The sequence below is a fragment of the Malus sylvestris genome, chromosome 1 (assembly GCF_916048215.2).
Source record: "Malus sylvestris chromosome 1, drMalSylv7.2, whole genome shotgun sequence".
Taxonomy (NCBI): Eukaryota; Viridiplantae; Streptophyta; class Magnoliopsida; order Rosales; family Rosaceae; genus Malus; species Malus sylvestris.
The window spans coordinates 1,609,183-1,622,180 of NC_062260.1; positions in this window are offsets into that span (position 1 = coordinate 1,609,183).

A 12,998-nucleotide genomic window follows, 5' to 3' on the forward strand; every position below is an offset into this window, starting at 1 on the left:
AGTCCTCGTCATCATTCAGAAGATCACCATGCAAAACTCAAAGGCACTGTTCTGGGATTTTAAATAATAATAACAGTGTATTATTACTCACCACTTGGGTCGTGATTATGGATTCTCTCTGGGCATCCTAGTTCCAATTAGCACATCCCTTATAAGACTCAGTTCAGCTACCACACAACACATGTCTGTTCGCTCTCTCGGCATCGCTACAGAACAAGCAACTCCTATTCTTGCAATGGAAGTCAAGCACTCCACAACCTTTTGTCTTTGATCATTTGGGGCATGATTCCCCCTATTACTTCTGGGATTAATACTGCTGCTGCTTTCTTCTATTTGAACAAGTAGTGGATCACATATTTCTCCCACACGTTCTGGTAAAGCGATCATAACAAAATTGTGCAAGTCCATACCATCTTTAAACATGTCATTTCTCAGCCTCTTATCAGTTAGCATTTCCAACAATAGTATTCCATAGCTATACACGTCCCCATATGTTGACACTTCGCATCCCATTCCATACTCTCAAGTTATATACACAAAAACATAGCTTTATTCTTATGTGTGACTACAAAAAGCTCCTGCTATATACAATAACATAGTGCAAGCACAAATAAAATGTATATAAAGAAAATTTACGTGGGGGAGTATAGCCTATGGTGCCTTTTATGACACTAGAATTGCTTTCGTGCAAAGGAGATGGGCAAGAAGCATCCCGGAGGTACCTTGCTAAACCAAAATCACCAACAAAAGCAGTCATGTCACTGTCTAACAAAATGTTGTTGGGCTTTATATCACAATGAACTATTGGCATGTGAGCGGTTGTGCAAATAATCCAGAGCACACTCTATATCGATGGCAATGTTAACTCTTTGAATAGGATTCAGATTCTTTGGCATATTAGCTGGCCTATCTACTCCTTGAGCTGAAATGTGCAACCTTTCATCTAGGCTTCCATTCACCATGAACTCATACACCAGTGCTTTGAAATTGTTTCCTTGAAAATCAATGCTTGAACAAGCGGTCGGTAGCTTGACAAGATTTCGGTGCCTAATGCTTTTCAAGGCTTCACATTAAGCTACGAAACTTCTAGAAGCTCTTGAAGTTCGAAGATTGAGTACTTTCACTGCAACAATTCTTTGTTCAAGTTGATTGAGAATTCCCTTGTCCACTGACCCAAAACTTCTATGAACAATCAAATTTGTAGCAGAGAACCCATCAGTTCCTTTGAGGATATTTCCATAGGACAATTTCCCCAACGATGATCCTGAAGTTGACTTAAGCGCTCTAGCTTTTCTTGATCGAAAAAGAAGAGTAAGTAACAACACTAAGACGAAGCCAACAACACCACTAGAAACTGAGATAATTAAGCTCAGTTTAGGCAATAACCTTCTCATAGATTGTTTGGAGATGCATTTAGGCAATCTTAAGTGAGGTATACCTCCACAAAGCCGTGTGTTTCCCACAATAGCTTGCATTCTTGAAAACTCCTTGGATTGGTACTGCACCTTCAAAATTGTTAAATGAAAGGTTTAAATTCTGCAAGAAGGGGAAATTCTCCAAGTAGTTGGGAATTATGCCAGACAAGTTGTTGCAAGAGAGGTCAAAATCTTCAATTCCCTCTCAAAAAGCTCCAGGATTTAGGAATCGTCCCATGCAATAAATTTTCTCTCAAACACAGAGCTGCCAAACTTCTGCAACTCCCTAAGCTTTGTGGAATCTCACGAGATAAATTGTTTTTAGAAACATCCAAGAAAACAAGATGCTATAAGTTACCTACTTCCATGGGGATGGATCCAGTAAGCTGATTGATGGATAGATCCTTTGAAAATGGTAATGATGATAAACTAATGATTTGTTTTGGAATTGGACCACTAAGATTAGTTTGAGAAAAACTCAAAACTATTAGATTCTTGCATACTCCAAGGCTTTATGGTATGCTGCCTTGTAACTCTGGCTTGACTTGAGAAGCAATCTGCCTTATTCAATTTACCTATCAAACTTGGTAAAGTGCCTGTCAATCGGTTGTCGTCAAAGTTTATTGTCTCCAAGTTGATGAGATTTCCAACTCCGACAGGAATGTTTCCGCTTATCTGATTCCCTCGAAAATCTATTCTCCTGAGCTTTCTTGAGAGATTGCTGATAGATTCAGTTAGCACTCCTCCAAAATTATTGGCACTGATAGATACAACTTCTAAATTGGCGCAATTAACTAGAGAGGAGATGAAATCCAAGTCACCTTCCTCATTATTTCCAAAGTTGTTATCATGAAGTGCAAATAAATACAAATTTGACTGGATTGCCATGTTGGAAATGTGCCCTAAAGCCAATCATATGATGATACTTTACGGACATTTCACATGTTAAACTAATCTAGTTTAATTAAAGGGCAATGATTATTATTTAAAGTCATCTCATATAAATGTTATATGCTTAAATGATAAGTCCAAGGAATATGTAATTGCGAGAATGTGATCTAAAGAAGTTAGATTCATAAGACCATTCTCTTTTGTATACATGTCCTAAATGTTCCTGATCATAGGATTGCCAATTGGGCATTTACAGTCCGTTATAATCAGTACGTGCTATGTCTTTTCTTAGGGAGAGTGACTGGTCTTGAGTCATTGGTGTGACTGACATCAAGACAAGCATGTAGGTGCTCAATAGAGAATGAGTCCACTGAACACGATCAACAAAGAGTTCTCATACTCATGTCACATGAGAACTCATGAAGTAGTCATTTGACCTAAGGCATCAGAGTTGTCTTGTGGTTAGGTCCTTGATCTTTGAATATGTCAAAGTCACTTTGTCAAGGGGCGTCCACGACATAGTTGGGGTTACGTTACTTAGCCATGGAGGCAAGTGAATGCACAACAAGGGATCTCTGACCTTTAAACCGTTTGAGGGAGAATACTCTATGATACGATTCCTCCTTTTAATTGTTAATTGCATGCATAGATGTTGCTCAAATGAACTAGTTTTACAAATATTTCCTTCAAGTGGTATCAGAGCCTAGGTCTAGTTTTTGGTGAATCCTTTTGGGTTTTGTAGTTCATAGTTTTTGATTTGAATGTTGTAATTGTTACAAGCTTTATTATTGTTTCTTTGAATGTAAATTTTGCTTGGAAATTTGTCATCTCAAATGTTGTAGATGTAGTTCATATGAGCTTGAATTTTGAACTAAAATTTGATGTCATGTTTATGGGGAAATTCGGCCAAATCCAAATGGTGGATTTTTGGGTTCATGTTTGTCTTGTTAAAAGTGTTTTAAAGTGACTTTTGAAACCCCTAAGTACCCTAGGATGTTAACCCTCTTTTGAGTAGTGAAAATTTGAGTTTTATTGAGTGAAAACATTCATGGAGCTCTTATGGGTTTTCATGGATGCTCTTTCAATGTTCTTGCTTTCAATGGCGGAGCTAGAAATTTTTCACTGGGTGGGCTGGCATAAAGATTTAAATCATTATAAACAAAGAAACTTGATACTATATTTTTTACAGCATTAGCCAACTTAAGAAAATTTTCATTAAGTGAGCCAAGAAATTTTGTTATTCAAACAAATTCAAACTTGTACATGTACAAGAAGCGATATATGATGGGCTACATCGAAAATCAATGACTAAATATACTTAAAGCGAGAGAATTCAAATCAGTAACTAAATATATGATAGGCTACATTCGAAAATCAATAAAAATTACATGTAAAATTTTATTTTCTACCAAAAGCTACCTGGGCTACAGCCCAGGGTAGCCCTTAATTTGGCTCTGTCGGTGGTTGCTTTGTTCTTGTTGTTCATACCAAGAACAAAAAGTTTGTTATTTTGATTTAAAAATGGTGTTTGGTTGTTTATTTGTTTTTGTTAGTGATGGATGGTATGATTTTTCAAACAACACCCATACTTCTTTTACTATTCGCACCATACCAATCACTTACAACTGTCAATCACCTTTTAAACACACAAATCAACTCACACACACCATCACTGCTCACCATGACCGGCCACCCCTATAATGGGGGTACTTTTGGGGCTTTTATGTAATTACATAAAGTTTTGATACTTTTGTGTATTTGTACTTTGACCCAAAAGTTTACGTTTTTACGTAAAGGCCCAAAATCACTAAAGGACAAATTGTATTGCTCCTTTAATGAAGTTTTTGCATTTGTTGAAATTTTTGGGTTCTAGTTGTAATTACATGAAGTAGTGGACTTTTGTGTTTTTACAAAGTGGCCTCAAAAGTTTGTGTTTTGCAATATAGCCCAAAAAGTTGAAGTTGTTGCATTTTGGCCCAAATTAGTTGAGAACAAAATAGTTTTGTATCTTTAACTGAGAATTGGATTTTCATTTCATTTAGCTCCATCTAAATCAATTCTATGGATAAAAACACTAAATGACAATGTTGCATTCAAGTTTAATTAGTTAAAGTGTTAATTAATTAAAGAAAGGGTGACTATGATCCTAAGCCTACTATAAATGAGCTATGTGAAAGGCCGTCTCTCAAATTTGTTTGAACCATAGGAATGTGTAGATTAGATTTTGGTTGTAATTTGATATGATCAAATGTTGTAAAAGAGCATAAGCTCTTCTTTACTTTAAAGTAATTTGATTAGGTCAAATGTTTTAATAGAGCATAAGCTCTTCTTTACAAGTACTCCTTTCTTGTTTTATTTGATATGCATGAAATTCGAGTAGTAGGGTCCAACGCCCAATAAGAAAACATGCTTTAATGTGATTAAACACGTAACTAAAATCAATCACGATCCCAAGACTGAGATCTAACACTAGGCTCGTGTTGGATCGAATCAAAGGTTCATAGTCATCCCAAGGCCCTAAGGCAACTATATAGTCCATCAATGAATGCAAAGCTTATGTTAGTAGTACCATATACTGTTTCTTTAAAAACCGTTTTACAAGCATAGTGTGAGTATCATATAGTACTAAATCAATCACATGGACCAATAGTTGTAATAGGACCAAATCATTTTAATAAGATTAAATTGAATGCTTATATGCGATGAGACCTAAAAACCCTCAACCAAAACATTATTAAGTTGACAAGTGTGAGAGTGCTTTGAACACTCTTTCGTGGCCTTCCACCGTGTTAGTCTCCAATCGTTTGTGACTCATACACCGACTTCACCCTATCATGGGGGAGTACAAAGTACGTGCTTACACTCAAGATGAGTTCTATACACATACATGATGTTGTGAAGGTAGGCAATGAGAATGATCAACATCATATCATTGTGAGGTTGTTCTTGAACCTCTACCTGAACTTGCATGGTGGGAATGACTTAACTAAGTGCAATGGAGCCAACATCATATCATTGTGAGGCATCATTCTCTAGAAGCCGAATAAGATGGTGAAGGAAAAATTTTGTCCTAGCTAAGAACAAGTAAGAACATTTGAATACATATGCAAACTATTAACACTTTAAAGTAGGCATGCATTCAAAAACAATTCATAAAACTCATGACTTTCAAAGCCTAGTATATGGTGAACCAAAAGACTCTTTAACAACATTAAAGAGAAGTAAAGATTTAGAGTTTCTTTACCCTTGAAGCTCATCCTTGTTTACACAAGGGATTCACCCAAGTGGAGGGCCTTCAAGTCACCTCCTAGCTCCTTGGATATTGCTTGTGATTTCCTTCTCCTTTTGTGCTCCTTTGGACTTTGTGGATGTAAGGAAAGGATCTCCAAAACACCAAAGGTTTGGTGTCTCTAAGTCTCCACACCAAGGGTTAAGTGTGAAGATGAAATGGATGACTTAGGGAAGAAGAGATTGCTAGATTAATCTCCCTAAGTGGCCGGCCTCTTTGTAGAGAGAAAGAGAGAAAATGTTTCACCTCTTTGCCTCAAAGAAAACCCTAATGAGAAAATAGCTATAAAGTTGCTTTTATAACACTTTTCTTTGGTGAGTGGCAAACTTGCAATTAAGCAAACTTTCACCATCTTCTCACCATGGCCGGCCTATATGTTGTGATTGGGCTTATTGCCCATTTTGTTTTAGTTGTCATACAACTTAAACATAATGGGGCTTATGGACCAAAACACTTTTGGGCCCCGAAACCCAAAACCAACTTAAAAGCCCAATACGAACCTTTCGTATAATTAATTAACTAATTAATTAATCTTGACCATTCTTCAATTAAACCATTTAATTGCATATCCATTTCATTTAATTTCTTCACTATCGTCCTTACTCGGTGTACGATCCATTAGGTTCCAATTAGCGAGGTAGTGGGCGATTGTTACTCTTAACGATCGATTGTGAATTGAAACCACATTTCAATTCTCCCTTTATGATTAGTGTTTGCTAGTCATTAGGGCTTCCACAAACCATGAGTGACACCTAGCAGTATGTCATGGTTACCCAAGCTAAGTAGAATTGGTTGGAGAATGGAGAACCTATCCAGTTACAACTACAATGCAATACGGTCCTTCTCTAATACAATACTCTTAATCACATTGTTTAAGTGATAGTTTGTTTCATGTCTACTAACCAATGTGATACTTTTCTATATGATTCCTTTGAATATGAATTGGAACAAACTTCCTAAGTCATATTCATTTGCTTTGGCCAAAGACTTACGAATCATATCTTAGAGTATTCTCCTTCCACCATGGAAGGTTAGAGATCCCTTGTTGTGCATTCATATGCCTACATGACTAGATAGCTTGACCCCAACAATGCCGTGGACACTCCGATGGAATGCCGTTGACATGATCAAAGATCAAGGACCTAACCATTAGACATCTATGATGCCTCAGGTCAAAGGACTACTTTGCATATTGCAACTTTCGAGTTCTTACATGACATGAATGTTCGAACTCTCTTTCGATCGTTGTTCAGTGTACTCGATTACTCTTTCGAGCACCTATGTGTTTGTCTTAGTGTCCAACACCAAATGACTTGAGACTAGTCATACTCAAGCTTGAGTCGACATAACACATACTAACCTTAGCGGATTGTCAATACCCAATTGCCAATCCTATGGCTAGGAACGTTTTAGGAATGAACATAAGAGAATGGTCTCGATAATCTAACTCACTTAGACCACTTGTCTCTTAGATCAAATACATCCCTTGGATTCCCTTATTACTTAAACACATGATACAATAAATAGTGATCAACAATAAGCTTTGCCCTTCATTAAACATATAAAAGTTTAATACATTAAGTATTCCAAAAAGCTATTACATCAAATGAGTGGCTTTGTGGGCATACTTCCAACAGATGGGTACTTACATGAGAAGTAAATGAGTAAGCGTACTCTCTCATTATTATTGATGCTAGCCAACATCATATCATTGCGAGGTGAGCTTGGTAATAGTGAGCCTCCCCTAAGAGTTTCCTCTAAAACTCTCGAATTCCGATGAGGGATATGGAATTTTCCAAAAATAGTGGGTGTTGCTATTTGATTTAAAGACCCAGATCAAATAGCTTAAAATCAATCAATTTATATTTGTTATGTATTTATTTACCGATATATTTGCAAACGTTATCCAAAACTTGACAAAGAAAAGTTGAAGGCTTTAGTTTCCGGACTTGGTATAACAATCCCATAGATTGTTTTGAATGGATTGTATATGTACCTAAGTAGCCTCATCCTCACAATCTTCCTATTGATAATGTATCAATGGATGAACATCGTAGATAAGTCTATCATAAAGAGGACAACACAAACAACTAGTGCTTATTCCTTTATTGCATGAACAAAGGAACTTGAGAAGATTAGCACAAAGACATGGACACTTTTAGTGTCATAATTCTTCCATTACAAATTATTGTATGAAGAAATAAGAGTTGCTTTGAACAACTTTTAGTTAACGCAAACACTAGTGCTTGTTTCTTTGTTACATGAACAGGGAACTTGAGAAGTAAGCACAAGGGCATGGACACTTTATGTGCCATGATTCTTCACTTACAAATTGTTGTATGAAGAAATGAGAGTTGCCTTGAACAATTCTTGAAAGTTTGTAATCCTGTTTAGAACATGGTTGATTGACAAAAAATAGTCCATCAACATGGACTTATGATGATTTTGAATCATTGAGTGTTGAAGTGTTAAACCACTTCAAAAGATGGAAACTAGGCAAGGACTTCACCTTTGTGTCCCTATCCACATGGTTCATAAAGTTTATTGTAAACTATATAATGAACAATAACCGCACGCTCTCCAAATCGTTTGATGTGTATAACACAATTGAATTAAGTTTCAAGAGAGATAGTAAGAATTTAGAGATCATGACTATTGTAGTCCAAGGAGAAGTTAAATGAAAAAGGCGAAATAACTCCAAGGGAACAAACTTCCTTTATGAAACATACATTGGAAGGGGTATTTGCAAGAAATGTCTTGCAAATGTCAAGAACACACATTTTGAAGGTGTTGTAAATTGTTCTTGAAAAGTTCAAAACAGTTGGTTCTTCCACTTGAATGCTTGATTTCGTATTAGTAACTATGTTTTACAATTGTTGTAAAAGTGTGGCTAATAAGAAGTAGAAGATTAATGAGAGAAGACAAAGTACTTCACATTCGGAACGTGAATAAAATAGATCTTTGCTAAAGCAGATAGTACTTACTTCCTCATATGAACTACCAAAGAAATTTGAAAAACAAAGATTGTCTTTACGTTCCAATTTGAATAAGGAACTTAATTCCATCACTATAAGAGATGGATGAATGTTTTGTTTGACAAAACATTGTTCTTTATTAATGAATGATTAGATTATTGTAATCTAATTGATTGTCTCTTTAGTAGAGATGATGTGGTAGTGTTAATTGTTTAGAATATAACGATGCTTAAAACCCAAAAGGTTGCAAGGTAGTGACTAATCCCACTGAGTTGTGACACCTCTAAAACATAAATTACAAGTTGGTTATAGATGGATGCTTTGGGTCGTTAGATCCAGATCCAATGCCTTCTTGTTAAAATTGTATAGAGGCGAAATGTTTGAATCTTTATTCTTTTGAAAAGAAGAAAGAATCACAAAGTTGTTGAGGTTAATTCACTTAGATGTTAGTGGAACTTGTCCACAACATAATACTACTCATGTTGTATGACATTCACCGAAGATTGCTCTCGGTTGGACTATCGTTTATTTTGAATAAACACAAGTCCGAATACTTTGCAAAAGGTTTCAAAGAATTCAAGAATGTAAGTTGATGAGTAAGACGTCTAAGGTATTTACCACATTAGATTTGATCCATGGAAAACATAACTCTTTAGAAGAGTTTCCTTGAAAGATATCAAGGAAAGTAGCATCAAATACCCATATATAGGATATATACTTCTAAGACAATATGATTGTCAATTAGAAGATCTTCCAAAATTTTCATGACTCAATAGGATGTAGTTGGAAAGAAAGACAAGTCTTAAGCGTGTTAAGATTTGGGATTGTGTGCTAATAAGCAATATTTGTTTGAGAACTATCTTGTGGGATATCCTTAAATTAACCTTTGGATATCACTTCTATAAACCAACTAACAAATGTTATTTGTTGTGTAGTTCATTGTAATCCTACAATAGGATTTGCCTAAGATAGAGCAAATGAACAAGAGATAGAACTCAAAGAATGGGTTCTTTGTGAAACAAGATGATAATCAACAAATATAACAACCTAGTTCTTGCACCACTAGCTCCAAGGTAGTCGAGAAGGATTTATAAACCGTCTTAGTTGAATGGTTTGAACTTTATGACTATGTCATAGAGTTACACCTCTTAATTCGAAAGAAATAAAATGAAAATCCTTATGACTAAATTGAGTGTATATATGACATATACTCAAGGAAACGGTATAGTTCCATTTGACCTGAAATAGTGAAACAGTAATAGCTAATTGGTAGCTTAAGGTGACTACAATCAATGAGATTGGTTGACTTGGAAGAAACCATCTTTGACTTAGTCTTGGTTTCTGTTAATTCGAAGATTGCTAGCAACAACTAAACGGTGATTCAATGTTTGGACATAATATTGGTATCTGAAACCATTATCAAGATAGTCTTGATAATATATTTTAAGACTAGGAATCATAAGACGTGTAAGTTGTAGAGATCCATCCATCATGAATCTTAGCAAGCTAGTGGGAGTATAAGGGTCTTATGAGGCAAAGATCAAATCGTTTGATTTCTCATAAAGATGTATATGAATCTTTTGTTTACTAGGTTTGCAAAAGATTAGTGGGAGTTAATCATATTCCTAAATTTGAACATATATATCATATATTAATTTTGGAAATGAAAGGAATTCTTCTTCGTTAAAGTTATGACTTCAAACATTCTATAACGATAGAATGTATATGGGAGACATAGTCTAGATACATAGGATGGAAATCTATAATGATAGATTTCAAGATATAATTGGATTATCTTAATCCCTATTGATAGACGATAGATGTAGGAAGTTTCTTGATTGATAAACTTCAAATGAAAGGACAATTCCAGTCAGACTGGGAGTTGCTCTTCTAAAAGGGAATGTACCCCTTTGATTCCCAAAGAAGCATAAAGCGTAAATAGAATCCTTTATGCATACGCAGAAAGGTGATTTACGTATTTGATATTGTATGAAAAACATTGATATGAGTTCTACCAAGATAGGTACAAGACGATATCATTGCAAGCCTAGGATCAAAACCATGGCAACTGTCAAGCGAGTCCTTAAGTATTTAATAAATACTAAAGGATGGATTCCTCAAGAATGAGGAAGAATTAGAGTAACGCAATGGAAGTGTAAATGTATTAGATTATGAATCTAATATCGTATCCATCATTGGATGTCTCTTCATTTTGAATGAAGAGATAATTGGATATCTCTTCATTATGACTAAAAATATATTTGGGTGGAAACGTTAAAAGTAATGACTTTAGTGTGTTCCATCATGCAAAATATATCGCCATCTAGAAGCTTACAACAATGTTGTTTGGATGGGAAAGTTCATTTATGAACTCTCCATTCGGTTCCAACTAGAAAGTGTCTCTAGTGTACCCACACTATGACACTAATGGGGCGATAGCTCAAGCCAGGGAATCAAGGTCTCATCAAGATCCGAACTCAAATGAGAGATTGAACAACCTGATTGGGAATCATGTATAATGGACGTCGTTATTCTCCAGGTTGCTTTTATGGATAACATATATATATATATCCATTGTCTAGGCATAATACTCAGCCATTTTTTGAAATGAATTCAGAAGAGGTATCATCATTGATGACCAAGCTGATTGGCTCTAGTGCAAATGGGAGATTGTTGAAAATGTGCCCTAAAGCCAATCATATGATGATACTTTACGGACATTTCACATGTTAAACCTATCTAGTTTAATATAAAGGGCAAAGATTGTTGTTTAACGTCGTCTCATATAAATGTTATATGCTTAAACGATAAGTCCAAGGAATATGTAATTGGGAGAATGTGATCTAAAGAAGTTAGATTCATGAGACCATTCTCTTTTGTATACATATCCTAAATGTTCCTGATCATAGGATTGCCATTGAGCATTGACAGTCTGTTGATGTGAAAATATATAAGCACTCAAATTAAACCATCTTGTTGTCAAATTGTAGTATAAATGCAAGTAGGGATCGTTCTAAACCGAGGATTATGAGGGCTTGCTAAAACCCCTAAACTGACTCAAAAACATAAAAACAAAGTTAAAAACGTTTGAATAGACTCAAAGGACTCAAAACAGGTTCACAAGACTCAAAACAACTTAAAAATACTCAAAACTGCCTAAAAACACCAACTAGACAGTTTCTGACGCTAAACACAACTTTGGACGAATTTAGGGTTTTGGCTTGACTCAAAACACTCAAAAACACAAAAAAAAAAAAAAAGATTTTAAACACTTTGAAACAAGAAAGTAAAGAGGGGGGGGGGGTTTGTTTTGGATGAATTTAAAATAAAAACAAGTAACTAAAACTTAAGACAGATTTTGGACGAATTTGGTTGAATTAGATGAATTTAAAATAAAAACAAGTAACTAAAAACAAGTAGCTAGAGGTTCTTTCTCCACACATGACATGTATGCAAACAAATTAATTTCCAGTTACTCCTTCATTGAATTATGAACGACAATTCCCCAAATTAATCGTGCCATCACTAGTTAACCCTCAGATTTTCCTTGTATTATTGGATTGGATGAAATCATTCGACAACCCAAAGCATTCTTCAATAGTTCCCTACATGACATCATAATAGAGATACAATCAAAGATCATTACATTCAATGAAAATCATAAGCATTGACAAAGCACTTGCAACTATGACATCATGTCACTCATGCTAGGAATTAAACTTAACACGATCGTGACTAGCGACCTTCACTACATATAAATATAAATTTGTAACGATTATGTGAAATTCCCTTATACTCTAGCATCAGATTTATGCATGCTAATTAAGTGTCGACCCTCAATCAACAAACACAAATAAGTTATCAATCAAACAGTTAAGCTAATTACATTCACGATTCAAGAATTCATAACTGGAATTTATCAACTCATATTGTACACATAATCATGGCTTTGAAATCACCACTAGCCAAGAGGGGTTTAGCCACTCATGTTTACAGCAAAATGAAAGGAAAAGAAATTAAACATTGTAAATATAGAGCGAATTACACCTAGAATGCTCCAACAATCAAGCTTGAACATCCAAGAGTCCTTCCTTCTTTCTTCTTGTTGCGGCACAAAGGTGGATGGATTGTATGAGATGTGTTTAGGGTTCAGGGATTATGAATCCATGTGTTCAGAAAAGGGGTTTTAAATACTTAACTAAATTGTCCCACAATTGAATAGGTAAGAAAGAATCAGAAATTAAAGAGAATTAGGTAACAAAGATGCGGCACAATATACAAAAGGTATTGAAGGTCAGAATTTAAAAGAGAAAAGGGAAGGAAGGTGCGGCTGTCTTTAAATTGAAAAGGGAATGTGATTTTGGTTCAGAATTTAGGCAAGGAGAGGTTCCCTTGTGAGGCAAGAAAAGGAAAAGACCTAGGGTGGTG